The 19,481-nt window shown below is 40.8% G+C and overlaps 3 protein-coding genes across 3 annotated transcripts in view; 1 reads left to right on the plus strand and 2 right to left on the minus strand.

The window, feature by feature from the left end:
• LOC114552945 (heterochromatin protein 1-like) overlaps positions 1–19,481 on the minus strand; it is a 600,023-nt gene that overhangs the window by 84,749 nt on the left and 495,793 nt on the right. The window lies entirely within an intron of this gene.
• The window catches only part of LOC114553107 (NACHT, LRR and PYD domains-containing protein 3-like), a 582,600-nt gene that overhangs the window by 81,645 nt on the left and 481,474 nt on the right, over positions 1–19,481 (minus strand). The gene's annotated exons all lie outside the window — the stretch shown is intronic.
• Positions 1–19,481, plus strand: part of LOC114551846 (protein NLRC3-like) — a 101,713-nt gene that overhangs the window by 53,398 nt on the left and 28,834 nt on the right. The window lies entirely within an intron of this gene.

Genomic DNA, 19,481 nt, shown 5'->3' on the forward strand with positions numbered 1-19,481 from the left:
TCTTTATCTCATTAGATGGTCAGTTATAACCTAACTCCGCCAGTTGGATAAACCATCGGTCTATCACCACCTTACCCACCTCAAAACCAACGCTGATTGGCTCGGTCGTTTGGCTAACGGCTCCAAATTTTCTCTGCCTCAAGATGCCAGACTGATCTGCGAGTGGAAAACTGGAGCTTGCCAGATCAGGACGGTCTCACGAGGCTAGGTCAGTTAGCTCCATCTGGTGGACAGATAGTAGAACTCCATCATCTGATGGGGGACTTCTCTCACACTGACTGGGTTAGTGGACAGGTTGGACTGGTTCTGATGTCTCTCTGACTCTGAAGTTATGAACTGTGACGGCGTCTTCAGATCAAATAAGATATTGTCTGCTACACGGGTTACAGTAAAAATTCTTTCACAAGGCTCCAGTCACAAAGAGACATTCAAAAAGGGGGGAGGCAGTTATTTCTGCAGCGTGATTCACTATACATGAGAGTCTTGTTTTGTGTTTGATGTTGAGTTGGTTGTACCAGGAAGAGATATTGAAAGTGACAACTGATTTAATGAGGGAGCGGTAAACCAAAGTTAACATGTCCTTGCTGATCTGAAAAGTTCAGAGTTTTCTGAGCAGGTGGAGACGTTGTTGTGCTTTTTTTTGTATGCTGTGTTTGTGTGTTGTGAGAAGGACAGGGAAGTGTCTATTTCTGTGTCTAGGTACCTGAATACCTGCACTTGTTCCAGTGGCTGACCCTGGATGCTAAGTGGCTGGAACAGAGGTGAGGCCTTGTCTCGGCCCCCACAGCATAGCTCCTTAGTTTGTGTAATGTTGAGCTCCAAGGAGAGATAAACAAAAGTTTGGGACAGATTATTTATTTCCTGCTGGTTGCGAGTTAGGGTGTCAATGTAAGTCTTTCCTGGGCCATTGATGATCTCAAGTATGTTTTAATCAATTTTTTGATTAAAACATTTCTTTCTGCTGAGGCAACTGTCACAGGCAGAGTGCAGGCTATCCTGAGAGCAACCCAAAGATTTGGGTAAAGCTCACACATCTCATTTTGTGAGAGGTATGTGAGAAGCTCAAGGCCGATCATCATAGTTTGGGGAAGTTCAGGAAGACTCTCAATCTCTACAGCCAGTGCGCTACCATCAATATCAGCCTCCTTTCCACAAGAGAGTTTTTCCCCAAGAAGCTCACATTGTTCCCTCCAGACCTTTCGATCTAGCTCCCAAAAATTGAGCCGCACTCCAAAGTTTTCTTCAACCTCACTTAGAGACTTAAATCTAGCCTCCAACGACTGAATGCTACAGTCCACCACAGCATTATAAAAGGACACTTCTAGCCTCTTCATAGTATCCACTATTGGCTCATCTGCAGCCTCATAGGCAAAGTGCCTTTTTGTAGAAAGCAATCGCTTCTCTTTCAGCACTGCTTCTGTGTTCATCCGCACACAAATTTCTTTTGCAGATGTCTGTGCATCACAGAAGCCCGTTTTTCGGTAACTGATGAGTTTGCCTTTGTTCTTTTGTACAAGGTTAACAGCTACATCAAGCTGCATGTTGGTTGACTGTAGAAGCTTGCTGGTGATGTTAATTTTAGACAAAATGTCAAACCAGACAACACAACAAATCTGAAATCTAAATGAACCTATTTCTTCCGCAAGGGAATTGGCTTCAACAGCCACCACAGGGTCAGTTGCTTTATTTCTAACTTCTAGCAGGGCTTCCCCACCTTCTCTGCCTGGTAGCGCAAAGCTTCAATGCTTTTAATCCGGCTTTCCCAGCGCGTCTCAGTCCAGGACTTGAGGGTGAGGTCAACAAACTTCCGTAAGATGGCCCACCTTTGAGTGGACCCAGCGAACAAATTGTACACCTTCTCCACATTTCCAAAAAAACAAGAACCATCCGTTAAAGCTTTAGCCGCATCTGAGACTGTCAGATTTAGGGTATGAGCACTGCAAGGCACATAAAAAGCTCTTTGATTTTTAACCAATAGCCTAGCCTGCACACCTTTTGTTTTTTACCTTCATATTAGCCCCATTGTCATAGGACTGTCCCCGACAATCCTGAAAAGGAATGTTCAATTCTTCAAGCCTGTTAAGGATTAGATTGGATAAACCCAGGCCAGTGGATTCTGGAGCTATTAGAAATCCTAAAAAGTGCTCTTTTATTTCTGGTGTTTTGCCCAGAGTGACTCTGCGCACCACAACAGACATTTGTTCACAGTGATTAACATCAGGTGTACAGTCTAAAATAATTGAATAATATTTGCAGTCCTTGATTTCTGCCACTATTACCTCCATTATTTTGTCACTGACACACTCTATCAGCTCATTCTGGATAGTCTTACCCAGGTACGTGTTGTGCTGCATTCCACTATCAATTCGTCTGATGTGGTCTTTTAACACCGGCTCAAATTTTGCCATCAGTTCCACCTCTTTAAGGAAGTTCCCATTGTTGGCCTGATGCAAAGTATCGACAGACCCCCTGAGTGCAAGATTCCTCTCTGCCAAAGACTGAATAATACTAATAGGCTTGTTTGAGATAGATAGATAGATAGATAGATAGATAGATAGATAGATAGATAGATAGATAGATAGATAGATAGATAGATAGATAGATAGATTTGATATCTGATTTGATTACAGCAAAGATAACGTCGGCAGTATTGACGGCAAAATAGGCTAAAGAATATTTGTATCGATTTTTATTACATTTATATCTGCATTTATGTCAAAACCTAGAGACTTTCAAACAACATGTAATTTATATGTATTTGTGTCAAAATGACATTAACATCTTTTCCTATTCTATTTTGCCTGGAAACGCTTCCAACACGCTTGCGTGTCATGTGAAAAATAGGCGATTCATTTCTAGCATGCACGCAGACAGAGGACTCTGTCCGTTCAACACGTAGCTAGCTACAGCAATGCTAGCTGGCATCCCTTACACCTAGAAGGTTAGCTAAGTTCCCCTTCGGCTGTTTTCTCCAACTTAAACCGATATCTATCGATACGTGAAATACACCTTCACAGACATGTCACTGTTGATGGCGGGGATTCTTCTCTGGTGATGGCTAATATAAGATCATGACAGTTAGCTAACTAGTAGGGGTGTGACGAGACGCTTACTCCACGAGACGAGACACATCACGAGATTGGGTTCACGAGAACGAGACGAGACGAGATTTTTAAAAAAAATGTAAAGAAATCCTCAATGATGAAATATATGAATGGAAAATAGTTTTTTTATTCAACTGAAAAATCACAAAATGCAAAACAATTTAGGTGCATTTTGAAATCAACTATTAATGATGAATGTTATTTAACTTTCTTTTACTATTTTAATGAATGAAATATGCAGTAAAGGATGTGCAAACACTGCAAAATGTTTTGTATAAACTCTACCAACTGGCTTCTGCCCTGTACAATTTCACATGAGATCGTATGAATTGAACATAAAAAAATAAAAAGTGTAAAAAATGTGTAAATAACAGAAAAATAACACTTTAAATGCAAACAGTAAGTGTATCAATAACCAAAGTACTGCTCTCTCAAAACTACAAGTGCAAACAGAAACAATTTTTTTCTTCAAGCATGAAAAAGAGATAAACTACACAGAACAGCCTAAGATATGGTCATGTTCTTTTTCAAGAATATAAGCATGTCGACTATTTCTGGCAGCAGTTGAGACCTTTGGGCAGTAACTATGTCTCCTGTAGAAGAAAATAACACGCTCACTTGGAACAGAGGTAGCAGGGATGGAAAGGTATGCTTTGGCAAGTGGAGACAGCAAAGGATATTTAGGAGTCGCCAAAATCCGACATTTTCCACCACAGAAAATGGCCTCATATCAGCTGCAATGAAAACGCCTATGTCCCTCGTTATTGCCGTGGCTCTTGCACTTACCGGTGGCAGAGATGCAAATGCTTCTAGAGTTGTTTGCCCTTTTAATGTTTTCGTCGCGGGTGCAGTTGTTAGTAAAGCTGTGGTGGTGCTGTAAGTGTTTTTGCATAGTGCTCGTGTTAGCCGCGGTATTCGGCATTTTTTTCTTACAATGTTTACATATTGCGTTCGTCTTGTCTGTCACTCTTTCGCCGTTTATTATTTCCAAAATGAAAACCAAAATGTTGCCACACAAATGATTTAAAAGTGGCAGGGGGATCTTCAATAGTAATTTCACGCTCCATCACGCTGACATCACATCGCCTCACGAGACAACTTTTCACCTCGACGAGAAGTCTCGTCACGTTTTAATCTCGCGAGATCTCGTCACACCCTTACTAACTAACTAGCTAGCTAGCTAACTAATTGCTATCATAGCTAAAGCTGCTACCTCAACTGAGCACAAAACATACTGTAAATAATCACGCAAACATACCTTTATCTTGCTCTTTTTTTTCTCCTCCTCTGTCCTTTTCTTCTTTCTCTTTTCGACACCAGAGGGATACATCCTTTTTTGTGAAATGTCTTAACATTACCATCTCTTGACTTTTGAACTTGTCTATGCGCACGGCACGAACTGTCTATGCATGCGACGCAAGGTGTCTAGTTTAAGCGCATGACTCAAACGCTGGCAGACACCGCAGCAGTTGTAGGCAGGTAGATTGATCATGGAATCAGAATTTTCTTGTCTGGAATAATTCATTACTTCATTTATGCATTCATTCGTGTCATTTGTTTAAGTTATTTAATATGTGAAAAAAAATAAATAAATAAAAACTCGATTGGGGCTGCTTGGGGCCCCCTGGTGGCCCCCAAGCAGCCCCAATCGAGTTTTTCGCTTATGCCTCGGGCCGGCTCTGGATTGGGTTAATGACGTCTTCCTGAAAGAATTTGCACTGAGCTTCATTTGTGGTTGCCATGGAGACAAGCCCCACAGAGTTCCTGGAACTGATGCCTGATGATGGCATGGTATTCTACTTCCTGCCTCACCTCTTGACTTGTAGCCAGCGTCACCTGCTAGCAAATGAAAACAAATTGCATCACCATCCATCCATCTTCGTCCGCTTATCCGGTGTCGGGTCGCGGGGGGAGCAGCTCCAGCATCACATGAATTAGAAACCTGTATGGCAACATTGATGGGGTTTTCCAACAATGGTTTGGCTTTGGCAAGAGCACAACAATGTATCACAATTTTCATGGGTGATGACATTCCTTTCTGTTTGATTTATTGTTACTAGATACAAGCTAAGTCAGTTCTAAAACCAAGGTGATCCTCAGTGGAGTACTACAATTAAACTATGAATAATTACCTACTTATTTGTCCTGCATTACTTAATCATTCCCATGGCAAAACGAATGCCTGTGTATTAAATCTATGGCTGAGCAAAAGTCTTCCCTGTGGTATTCCCTGTGGTATTCAACCGAACATAATCAAACACATTCTACCCAAAAGACTAAACTACACCTACTGTAAATAAGCATTTCCCATCTTGGCAATAACTTAAAATGTGAAATGTAATTCTTTGAGAAAAGAATAATTTCACTGATGTAAAACGTTCATACAAAGACTACAGCCTTCCAAAGCATGACTTACTAGAAGCTGACTCACACAGCAATTAAACTGGATTATCAACCCAATGCTGCATGGGGTAAAGTTACTGCAGATGTATTTCGGTATTTCTTTTGTATGTGTCTGTTTTCTGGTTTTTCAGGTTATAAGAAAGAAGCCTCTGTTGCCAAGGCGCTGTCACTCCCCCAGAAGGAGGAGTAATTTACAAACTATGCAGAAATTACAATCACTGATAAAACACTTCCCTTTGTACCTGGAGTGGTGAGAAGTAACACCAGTCGTCATGGAAAGAAAAATCCTTTGTTGGATATTTTTGTTTGGATATTTACATGCATCCTCTGGACAAAGTAACTATTCAAGTGCTATTTTTATGTCTTTGATTGTTTGTATTTTACATTCTAATATTGCTATTTGGTACAATATTGTATCACAGTAGACTGGAGACATTAGAAGTGTTCAGAAGATCTTTTAGGATTCAGTCTGTTTTTATATTCAAAGCTGTTACTGCCTACACTTCATCTCTCCTTTAAAAAAATATTATTTGTAGTTGGTTGAAAACAACGTAAACATAATTCCAACAGTGTAAATAAAGAACAAATATTGGTTAATTGCTTTGACTAATTTCCAATGTGACATTTACTGCCTGAATGGTCCTCTGTCAAGGATGTTGTAGGACAATAAATGAGCATAACAGAAATCCTGGCTGGCAGACAGCATCAGGTGCCACTGTCTGGCTTTTAAAAAGATGTTTAAAATGATTTGTGCTTTGTAGCAGTCTTAGTTACAAATAGACATAGACATTTAAATATTCTATTCAGGGATGGGTTATCATGACCACAGGCCCAGGGCACAAAATAAGAATACCTATACCCACACACACATGCACATGCAAGTAGTAGCCTACATGTCCACCAGTGTTGGGCAAGTTACTTCCAAAATGTAATACATTATGGATTATTAGTTACTGTCATTTGAGAGTATTTATTTACATTACAATATTGCTGTCTCTGAATTGTAATGCTTTACACTACTTTTGCATTACTTTTGAGTTGCCTGAAACATTTTCTGTTAGTATTATTTGGTTTAAAAGCCTATATTTGCGATTTCTTTTGCGAAGCAGCAACGACAACCATAGCTGCCCCAACGACAACCACAGAAGCAACAACAACCACAGCTGCCCCAACGACAACCACAGAAGCAGCAACGACAACCACAGCTGCCCCAACAACCACAGAAGCAGCAACAACAACCACAGCTGCCCCAACAACCACAGAAGCAGCAACAACAACCACAGCTGCCCCAACAACCACAGAAGCAGCCACAACAACCACAGCTGCAGCAACGACAACCACAGCTGCCCCAACGACAACCACAGAAGCAACAACAACCACAGCTGCCCCAACGACAACCACCGAAGCAGCAACGACAACTACAGCTGCCCCAACAACCACACAAGCAGCAACAACAACAACAGCTGCAGCAACGACAACCACAGAAGCACCAACGACAACCACAGCTGCACCAACGACAACCACAGCTGCCCCAACAACCACACAAGCAGCAACAACAACAACAGCTGCAGCAACGACAACCACAGAAGCACCAACGACAACCACAGCTGCACCAACGACAACCACAGCTGCACCAACGACAACCACAGCTGTTCCAACAACAACCACCGAAGCAGCAACGACAACCACAGCTGCCCCAACGACAACCACAGAAGCAACGACAACCACAGCTGCCCCAACGACAACCACAGAAGCCGCAACAACAACCACAGCTGCAGCAACGACAACCACAGCTGCACCAACGACAACCACAGCTGCCCCAACAACAACCACCGAAGCAGCAACGACAACCACAGCTGTTCCAACAACAACCACAGCTGCCCCAACAATCACACAAGCAGCAACAACAACCACAGCTGCCCCAACGACAACCACAGAAGCACCAACGACAACCACAGCTGCACCAACGACAACCACAGCTGTTCCAACAACAACCACCGAAGCAGCAACGACAACCACAGCTGCCCCAACGACAACCACAGAAGCCGCAACGTCAACCATAGCTGCTTCACCGACAACCACAGCTGTTCCAACAACAACCACCGAAGCAGCAACGACAACTACAGCTGCCCCAACGACAACCACAGAAGCAACGACAACCACAGCTGCAGCAACAACAACCACAGCTGCCCCAACAACCACACAAGCAGCAACAACAACCACAGCTGCAGCAACGACAACCACAGCTGCCCCAACGACAACCACAGAAGCACCAACGACAACCACAGAAGCACCAACGACAACCACAGCGGCCCCAACGACAACCACAGCTGCCCCAACAACAACCACCGAAGCAGCAACGACAACCACAGCTGTTCCAACAACAACCACAGCTGTTCCAACAACAACCACAGCTGCCCCAACAACCACACAAACAGCAACAACAACCACAGCTGCCCCAACGACAACCACAGAAGCACCAACGACAACCACAGCTGCACCAACGACAACCACAGCTGTTCCAACAACAACCACCGAAGCAGCAACGACAACCACAGCTGCCCCAACGACAACCACAGAAGCCGCAACGACAACCATAGCTGCTTCACCGACAACCACAGCTGTTCCAACAACAACCACCGAAGCAGCAATGACAACTACAGCTGCCCCAACGACAACCACAGAAGCAACGACAACCACAGCTGCCCCAACAACCACACAAGCAGCAACAACAACCACAGCTGCAGCCACGACAACCACAGCTGCCCCAACTACAACCACAGAATCACCAACGACAACCACAGCTGCACCAACGACAACCACAGCTGCCCCAACAACAACCACAGAATCACCAACAACAACCACCGAAGCAGCAACAACAACCACAGCTGCCCCAACAACCACACAAGCAGCAACGACAACCACAGCTGCCCCAACAACCACACAAGCAGCAACGACAACCACAGCTGCCCCAACAACCACACAAGCAGCAACGACAACCACAGCTGCCCCAACGACAACCACACAAGCACCAACGTCAACCACAGCTGCACCAACGACAACCACAGCTGCCCCAACGGCAACCACAGCTGCCCCAACGACAACCACAGAAGCACCAACGACAACCACAGCTGCCCCAACAACAACCACTGAAGCAGCAACAACAACCACAGCTGCCCCAACAACCACACAAGCAGCAACGACAACCACAGCTGCCCCAACAACCACACAAGCAGCAACGACAACCACAGCTGCCCCAACGACAACCACAGCTGCCCCAACGACAACCACAGAAGCACCAACGACAACCACAGCTGCCCCAACAACAACCACCGAAGCAGCAACGACAACCACAGCTGCCCCAACAACCACACAAGCAGCAACAACAACCACAGCTGCAGCAACGACAACCACAGCTACCCCAACGACAACCACAGAAGCACCAACGACAACCACAGCTGCACCAACGACAACCACAGCTGCCCCAACAACAACCACAGCTGCACCAATGACAACCACAGCTGCACCAACGACAACCACAGCTGCCCCAACAACAACCACCGAAGCAGCAACGACAACCACAGCTGCAACAACAACAACCACAGCTGCAGCAACAACAACCACAGCTGCAGCAACGACAACGACAACAACTGCGGCCCACGGTATATTACTCATAACCCATTTTAATTTTCCTTTTTCATTCACTCTCTGTGGTGTAAAACAGGATTTTCACAAAATATGTATGGCTCAAAGCAATAAATGAAGGGTTAAGGTCATCCTGACATAGATATTTTTTACCAAATACGTGTTCCAGTTTGATGGGTCACAAATTGAAACTATAATTATTGTCAATTTACTCGACAAGTGAGTTCAACATTTAAATGGATTAAGAGCCAAATCATTAGGCAGTTGAAATGCATTTTATAGCTTGGTTAAATATATGAATATCCATGCATCAATGGTATGTTTAAGGACACAACTGCCCCAACAACTCACGAACACAGAATTACTTTACATTGACATACACAAAGTTTTTTTTTTAAATCAATTTACAGATGTAATGTTTGTTTTTTATCCCTACAGGCTTGGAATCACTGGTACATCTACAGATGAAGATAACTTCCATTGGAGTGGTCAGCAATGAAACCATCATTGAAGGTGTGAAACAGGTATGTTAATCAGTTCTGTAAAATAACCATTTTTGTAAAGGCTCTTCAACTAACATCCATGACATATCAACAATAATGCATGTACACAAGATACATTGTGGGATGAAGTGAATGAGGTGGATCTTCTGATGTTTATTCTGTTTTTTCTCCATTAAGTTTTTCAGAGAACAGCTTCTGAATGCAACATCCTACACGGTCACCGTGACAAACATTCAAAGGGTTACAGTTGCTCCATAGAAGCTGCTTGCGGATCTATAAAGTCGCCTCAACCATTTTATTTGTCGACAGTTGGAGCACAAAACATCAATTTCCCCAAATCATAAGAAGTATCTAGATTGCACTTAAGGTTCATCCACACTCTGCTGTGCCACACTACATCCTGTAACGCCCTGCAGCGCCCTGATATGACATGAACTACTACGACTACCATTTGAAGTCACTGTTATCTTATCTTTAATGTGACTATTATTGCCGATGTTCATCACATCCCCAACCGGCACCGTCAGACACCGCCTACCAAGAGCCTGTGTCTGTCTGAGGTTTCTTCCTAATAGGTAGTTTTTCCTCGCCACTGCTTGCTCTTGGGGGAATTATTAGAATTGTTGGGGCTTAGTAAATTATAGATTGTGGTCTAGACCTACTCTATCTGTAAAGTGTCTCGAGATAACTCTTGTTATGATTTGATACTATCAATAAAATTGAGTTGAATTGAAGGTGCAAGAAAGTTTTTTTTGATTAAACAGAGGTTCAGATTTTAGGCTCAGTCCCCTTTTACATATCTTCATCATCATTGTCAAAAACAACCCTCTACTAGGCAACATTAAGACATATTTCACTGTATAATCTCCAAACAATATTTTCATTATCACACTGATGGCTTTAATTACCAGAAATATGAATAGTTGAGATGTCCATTTGGCTTAAGTATCAAATTACTTGCACACTACAATGAAAAGACAGTTGTACCTTGAATCAGGGAAATTAATGTGGTATAACTGAATGACAAAACGTCATGTTTATTTATTGTAAATCCATTTGATCTTATGAACATTTTCATGTATTTTTCCAATTCATTGGATAAAAAGCACTACGTGTATGTTGTGTGTTAGGGGCTCTGGTATTAAACACCTTGAACTTTTTTAATACAGAGAAGGAAGTCCAATATATTTTTTGCGCAGGTTAACTTCAAAATATTTCCATAACATGGGCTTGAGGCATACATAAATGATTAAACGTGGATTAAGGTGTGGAAGAAGTAAAAATCATACACTGTAAACAGTAGAAATGTATAATAAAAATGTCATGTGTTTAAGTAATTAAAATATTCATAAAGCACTTTACACAATCATGAAAGTGCTTTGCAGGCCCAAACACAAGAAACACAATACAGAAAGCATTACAAATTTGTAATCCTTAGGATAGTATGCATCAGTCATTTATTTTTTGCTTGCTTTCATCTTTTCACATGCAGACATAATGTATACCTCCTCAACATCACTGATATATATATTCAAATATTTATCTCAAATATTTTTTCACAAAAATTGTGTGTGTATTTATTCTTCTGATGTAAGTCTATCAGACTTATAAAAGAGGAATAAAAGACACGTTAATTTTGTGTTATTTAATAAATCCTTTAATTTTGATATTTAAAGCATATAGAATTATATATACATTAATTGTTGAGATTGTCCATAAAACATGTGAAAACCAAAAATACAACATAAAGTGAAAAGTTGATCATTTATATTAGTTGTATAAAACACTTCCTGAATATATAAAAATTATTGATATTAGCAGAGGCACAATGCAAGAAGTATTTAAACTAGCTGATCTTGGAATATGTCAAAAACATGCAGTCTGGTGCTTGCCTTTGCAATCTGTAACTATTAAAAGATGAAAACAAAACATGAATGATAATCTTAAATGAATACTTCACCATAAAATGTATATCCATTACTCAACATGTTACTTTGAATTCTTGATGAGAAATGTGTTTTTCTTGCATGCCTATTATACAAATTAGAGGCACAGATACAACACAGATTTACAAATACAAATCACTCTGTATTCATTTGTGAATTGTGTTTTACAAGTTGTAAATACATATGAGACTGTTTTAGCATCATAAAACACCAAATGCCTTCATTACAAGAGACAACACACATACAGTATATTCAGGTTATTTGTTATATCGTCATCATTTATTTAAAAGGAACACGCCCCTTGGGAATTTAGCTTATTCATCCCCCAGAGTAAGACAAGTCAATACATACCCTTCTCATCTCCGTGCGTGCTGTAATGCTGTCTGGCGGCCAGCATTAACAGCACCTCCTGCAGGTAACTGGTTTCAACAGCCTACTGCTCCATGTTTCAAAGATGGAAAATGAACATGTTACATTGTTGTGATTGTGTCCTTCCCACGTTAAAAAATCATAACATGACACACAGCCATCTTCTAACAGTAAACAAACTGGGAAATATATTCTCAGACAGGCTTTGGTCATAAAAGTTATTTTCCGCCTTGAATATATTTTTGTTTACCTTAGAAGACGGCTGTGTCTCTGGGAACACATGGCTGGTCTGTCTTCCTAGCTGGATTATCTTTCACCTGCATGTTCTGTCTCTGGCCTGATGCACCTGGACCAAATGACCTTTACATTACAACGGAGATGAGAAGGGTATGTAGTATATTCTTTATTTAGGGGTTACGTGAATAAGCTAAATTCAATAAGTTTATTTAAAGTGCCCATATTATGAAAAAAAATAAAATCACTTTATCTGGGATTTGGGGTGTTATTTTGTGTCTCTTGTGCTTCCACACGCATACAAACTTTGAAAAAAATCCATCCATGCGGTTTTGAGTGAGATACGGTTTCTGAATGTGTCCTTCCTTCAGTCTCCGGGTGAGCTGTTCAAAATCTGCACGGCTTTCTACGTCACAAGCCGAAACAAGCTGGCTAACCGCTACAGTCATTCTCAATAGCAAAGCACTGTTACAACACACACAAGTTCACCATAATCTACCAAAGAACTACTTACATGTGCACCCTCGTTTAGAAGAAATCTCCCTGCTAATTCTGCCTTGTAACTGACCGAGGTTGGAGAAACAACCTCTTTACTGTCTATGGAGATAGCTAGCTGACATGATCTACATCTGAGCCACTGAGCATGTGCGAGTGCAATCAAAAATGGTACAGAAGAAGAAAAGAGGTCTCACTCTGTAGCTAAAACAGAGACCAGGTGAAAAGAGGATCTGCAGCAGTGAGAGAGAGCTGTGCAGTACAACGAAAATACGTGTTTTTTGAAAATAAACCATGTAAACCGATTCTGGTACAACCTTAAAATACAATTATGAACCTGAAAATGAGCATAATATGGGCGCTTTAAATATATATTTAAAATGTTTCTTTGCAGGATGTCTAATGCTTTAACATCTTCACCACAGGTGTCTTGCTTGCTGACTTCTCAGATTCTGCCAGTTGAGAAAAGAGCATTTTAATATTATGCACTGTGGAAGAAATATGTAAAAGTAAATTTAAATAGACTTAAATGAACATAAGGGGAACACTGTAGCAATATACCCATAGCACTGAATCCATATTTGTCAGATCACTCACTTCAGATACCGAAAGATAGAGTAATTATATCAGAATTTGGGATTTACTCTTGGGGAAATCTATTGTATTCCATGTAATGCATGCAGATCCTGGTAGTGCATTCAAACAGAGAGGAGACAAAGCAGGTGGAGGCTTTACACAGTCAGCCGAATGAGACTCTATAATTTAAATGATTTGCCTTTAAGTTAGAGGAAGAGTTTAATGGAACAAAAACTGATTGAATATAAAAATGGTCACACCAAATGTTATGAATTTACTTTTAGTAATCATAACTTCTGAAACAAAGAACCATGCCCACAGGTCTTGAGTACTTGCTCTCTCATCCAGCTCTCTGCAGGGGAGCCCAGTACACACTATAAACCACATGTCATAAAGGGAGGGGGGGGTAGGCGTGTTAAAGTAAAATTGCACATTTAAAAAAAAAAAAAAAAAAAAAAAAAAAAAAAAAAGGCCAACAACGCCACCTAGGTTTTGATACTGAGGCCTAGGACCTCTTAAAACTACAACAATTCCAATTAAGAGTCAAAGATCAAAAAAGGTTCTTTTTTACCGGGGGAGAGCAGTAAAAACTGTGTATTCAAAACAAGGAGTAAAAACCAAAAGGAGTAACATGTATTTTAACAAAAGGATAAAAAAATAAAAATTACTTAAAATAATAAATAAAATTTAAAAACAACAAACTAAAAACAGTCCAAACAGAACGGGAGTCTTGACTTTAAAATGTCCACAGGGTTCTGCTGGCATCCAGTTTCCTTTCCGTGTGTGACCTTCCTCGAGCATTACCTGGAACAGAAAACTCTGGCCAGTAACGTCCTTAGCATCTGCTACCACTTCATAACGTTTACCACCACCTAACCCCGGTCTAAAAAGAGACTTACGCGGGAGGGAGAGGTTTCACACTCTCCCACTTTTTGCCGCTAGCGGTCAGTGCTTGTGTTTCTTCGCTGTAGCTTCAGGGCGCTCTAAGGTTGTTTTTCTGTGTGTCTTCGTCTGATCTCCTGTCTGCTTCGCCGCCTGTTTCGAATGCTCTGTCGTATCTCAGCATCTTCACTGGTGTTCATCCAGGCCTCTCTCCTGGCTCCTCTAAGGTTCTGCCCTTTTTATACAAGGGCCAATCAGCCCCCTCTCAGTCCCAGGTGAAAGTCATTAGCCTAATTAGGCCTGCTAAAATGTTCACTGGTGGAAGTAAACATTAAAAACACCACACATTTCACAATAAAAGCATGCGCTATAAAATATAAAAACACAGCAAATCCAATAAAAGCATGCACAAATAAACATAGACTTCCGCCCCTTGACAAACACATACCATCAGATATAAATGTATATGTCCTCAATCCCTCAAACGCTATGTTAGCAGGTGGGACATGAGTCAAACTAAAAAAATCACACATGTCAAATAATTTTTTTCCCAAAGATTGTACTTACTCTTATTTTAGGTATTTCTTATCACACTGATATTTGTTTCTTATCAGTTTGGTTTGGATTAGCTATTTGATGCTATAAAAACAGGGTGAAACATCTTGATTGACAGCTGTGATTGACTAGCAATGGTTGAGCGGGTGTTTAGCTGTTGCGGCTCCAATGCCCAATCACTACTGCGCAGACTCTGGCTCCAAAAAGATGACAGTGCCTGTATCCAGAATATGTTGGCTTCACTTTTGTACATTGGGAGGTTTTATTATGCATTCATATATGGGCCATGGGCCCCATAGTGTGGAAGAAGCGCCAATCATTGTGCCAATTTTATATTAGGCAGTTCTTTTTTTTTGGCTATATGCATGCAACAGGTTACATGCAAGCGAATGAACGGGGCTCCGCCTTGAACGCTGAATCCAGATTTCTTTTTTATACATCCATTGTAACTTACGTTTAGTGCCAAATAGGATGCACTCAGATTTCCCTAAGTGCAATGAGGAATCATCGGCATACAAAAATAACTGACATTTGACTGCAGCTGGCATGTCATTTACATATATTAGGAATAACAAAGGGCCTAATATCGAGCCTTGGGGTACACCACAAGTTATGTTCATGGGTTCAGACAGGACTCCATCAAAGTTTGATTTCAAGGTCCAGGTCAAGGTCAAGGTGAACTTTATTATCCCACAAGGGGAAATTCATGTGGTCATTCATTTTGCACTCTTGTCACAACATATTCTCTAAACATATAGACACCCCAGACAAACCAATAAACATGTATATAACAAAAACGTTACAGTACAATGGGAATGACAATAACAGAAGTCAACAATCACAATACAAAAAATAAACAATACTAAAGAAATGACAAAGTTAAAGTGCCAGTGCGGGATCAAAGTATTTGCAATGTGCATGGTCATTATACAGTCTGATTGCTGTAGGCACAAATGATTTATTGTACCTTTCGGTTTTAATTCTCTGTTGTAAAATTCTACCAGTTGACCTATTGCTTCTCATGAATTTATGATGAAGAGGGTGAGTGGGGTCATTAAGGACTTGGTCGGTCTTTTTTAGGATAAGCTCATTGTACAGCTGAGTTGCTGACACCTGATCAAGTCCCATGATCCCACTGGCCATCTTGATCACACGCTGCAGTCTCTTCTGGTCCTTAACATGCATGTTACCAAACACGCATTTCAACTCCCAAATATTTGTAGGTTGAGACTCTCTCTACAAGTTCACCATTGATCTTAGAAGGGGGGACTATAATTCTGTTTTTGCTGAAATCTATGACCATCTCTTTTGTTTTCTTCACATTTATTTCAAGAAAATTGTCAGAACACCACTGAGTGAGACCCTGGAATTCCCTCTGGAAGTCATTCACAGAAGAAATGTCAGATTTTAAAAAACCAACTAATGCTGTATCGTCAGCATGTTTAAAATAAGTGTAAGCTGACGAGGAGGCTTGACAATTATTAGTGTACAATGTGTATAAAATAGGCGACAGAATGCACCCTTGTGGTGCCCCTGTGTTTATAGTTTTTAAGGATGATATACATGAATTAAATCTGACTTGCTGACTGCGATCCGTCAAGAAGTTATTGATCCAAATAATCAATTGGGGATTTACTTCCAAATGCACCAATTTTTCCACCAACAGGTGGGGTTGGATTGTATTAAAAGCGCTGCTAAAGTCAATGAACACAATCTTGACCAGGCTCTTAGCATTCTCAAGGTGCTCATGAATGCTGTTAATCAAAAATAGCAGCGGATCCTCAACACCTCTCTCTGCACGATAAGCAAATTGATTTTGGTCTAAAAGAGGTGAAAGCTTATGGAGAAGTTTCTTTAAAATTATTTTTTCAAAACATTTCATAACTATGGATGTAAGGGCAACATATTTATCTTTCTGATAAATATGATTTAAACCATTTTAAAGAAGCCTTCCCAAAACCCATGCATTGTAATTTAGATAAAAGAATAGAGTGATCCACTGTGTCAAATGCTTTTTGTAAATCCAGTAACACTATGCCAGTATAGTTACCTTTTTCACTTTCTTGTCTGATGTAATCACAAAGATAAGTGAGGCATGTGTCAGTGGAGTAAGCAGATCTAAATCCAGATTGGTGGTCATATAACAGATTATTCTTGATCAAATGCCTCTCCACTTGATCAAAAACCACTCTCTCCAATATTTTGTATTCACTTGGTAATATTGACACTGGTCTATAGTTTTTCATATCTGTCATACTGTTCTTCTTAAACAAGGGGAGTACCCTGGCCCTTTTCATCTCAATTGGAACCTTACCTAGTTGTATGGACAAATTTATGATATGTGCAATAACCTCACCAATAGCATTAGCACTATCCTTTAAGAATCTGGCTGGAATATGATCCATGCCAGTAGCTTTATTAGTAGATAAAGAAGCTAACATTTCTATAATCCTCTCCTTAGGTACTAGACTCAGATTGAATGTATCTGATGACACATCTTGATAAAGGGAGTTCAGGGAGGATACCCCATACTTTCCAGCTCCTGTTGGTAAATGTGAAGCCAAGTTGGCAGCAACAGTAGTAAAAAACATATTGAAATGATTTGATATCACCTTTTTATCAAAGCAAATAGCATTATCAATGTCAATCCCAGTGTTACAGCTGTTACTAATTATTTTCCCTGCACCTAACTCTTTAAGAATTTTCCATAATGTCTTTGGTTGGTGAATATTCTCTGTCACTGCTTCAGCATAGTAGTCAGCTTTAGCCTTCTGTATATGATATCTTGCTTGGTTTTGGTTACATATTTATCAAAATCATGTTGCATATTTAACTTCTTATACTTCCTGAAATAGTGGTCTCTCTGTCTAATTAAATCAATAATTTCAGTAGTCATCCATTTGGCCCTCTTCTGTTTCACTCTAATTTCTCTCATTGGTGCAACCATATCCAATACTATTAAGAACTTCTCCTTAAACAATTCCCATGCCCAATCGGCATCATTACTGTTAATAACTGTACTCCAATCCTGTTCAGCCAGTTTACCCTCCAATATCTCCTTAGAATATTGTCTTGTACATCTTATTTTTAAGGAACGATGAAACCCTGATCCTATTTTAATTTTTGAAATTTTGCGAGTACAGAAAATAACTTTATGATCACTGATTCCAATATCCAAAACCCCAGAGCAGCTGATATTGTTTCTATCAGTAACCAACACCAGATCCAGAATAGATTTAGAATACCCATCTACTCTGGTTGGCTCCATTATGAGTTGCTCCAGACCAAGCACTTTACAGTAATGTAAAAACTTTTCCAACAGCCCATTTTTTGTGGACATAAGCAAATTCGTATTAAAATCACCTAAAACAATACATTCTCTCTCCATCAACACATTACTGTCAATACATATTGATTCTAATAATTCATAAAAATCATTTTGTTTGGGGGGTCTGTAACACACGCCTACAACAATAGGCTTTGTTTTAAGCAGTCAAATTTCAACCCAGGCAGCTTCCAGTGTCTCTATCTGTATTTCCGGGCATGGGATAAAAGATAAATCAGTCCTGATAAACAGACATACCCCTCCTCCGTTTCTATTGCGGTCTCGCCGGTAACAGTAGAAGCCTGGCAATTCAACTTCCTTATCCTCAATGGAGCTATCCAACCATGTCTCTGTCACGGCAATCACTGCAGCTTTTGTCCTTGCAGTGAACTGCCTTATTTCATCCATTTTGGGAAGTAAGCTCCTTGCGTTCAGATGAATAAAATGTAATCCTCTTTGGTTTAAAAAGTCCAGGGACGTTTCTTCTGTGATCACACTATCTTTCTCCCCAAAAGATATATCCTCTCGTTTATAATCCAGGATATCGGGGGAGCACATTTCCATAACGCAACAGGCATTACACACCAGCTGAATGTTTGCCTGAGCTTTTACAGCCAAGGTGTATGTTTTACGATCTATGTTTGCACATTTTATGTGAACAAACTCGGCGCACAAATCACAAGCAATTGCATTTGCATTCGCAGGTGCTGCTGTCGGTTCACTTTCCTTCTTCAGTTGTCGGATGGAAAGTTGGAGATGTTTCCAATCAGCAGAAATCAGCTGGGACAGCCAACCAACACACACACTGGGAGTCCAACCACTTTAATTCATGTTGACTTTGTGAATATTATATCTGAACTTTTAGCTTCAGTCTTCATCACAGACTCCAGCAGTTTTGGACAGTACCGAAGCCAAGTGGATGTAAAATCAATCTGAGCATCACAACTAACTGTTTTAGACACAGATATGGTCATAATAATGCTCCAAAATGCTGTCACATTGCATTTTTTTTAAATCATGCACAACAAAAGAAAACGTGCCATAATGACCCCTCTTTCAGTCCCATGGATATGGAGCTCCCAGTCCCCTCTTGGCCTCTAAACACATCTTCAAACTGCTGCTGATCCAACAGATCTCTGTAGCAGCTAAACAACTGCTCCCCCGGAGCTCTGTAGTTTATCTCCCCCACTAAAGACTGTTGACGTTACAGAGCTTTACTCACGCTTTGGCTACAGTGAAGGCGTAACGTATGCAGACTGTTAGCGGAGCGTATGTGCCGTGGAATGTATCTTTTAACCGGCTCCACCTGCAGCGCCACCCGGTGGAGGATTGTGGGAGTCCCAGGCCAGACGGAGAGCTTTTGCTTTGGGATTGTTGTTGTTTCTTCAGTTTTTTTGGAGCCGGCACAGAGCTGTGAAAACGTTAATCTACTGTCAGCTGTTGT

Source organism: Perca flavescens, chromosome 3 (genome assembly GCF_004354835.1).
Source record: "Perca flavescens isolate YP-PL-M2 chromosome 3, PFLA_1.0, whole genome shotgun sequence".
Lineage (NCBI taxonomy): Eukaryota > Metazoa > Chordata > Actinopteri > Perciformes > Percidae > Perca > Perca flavescens.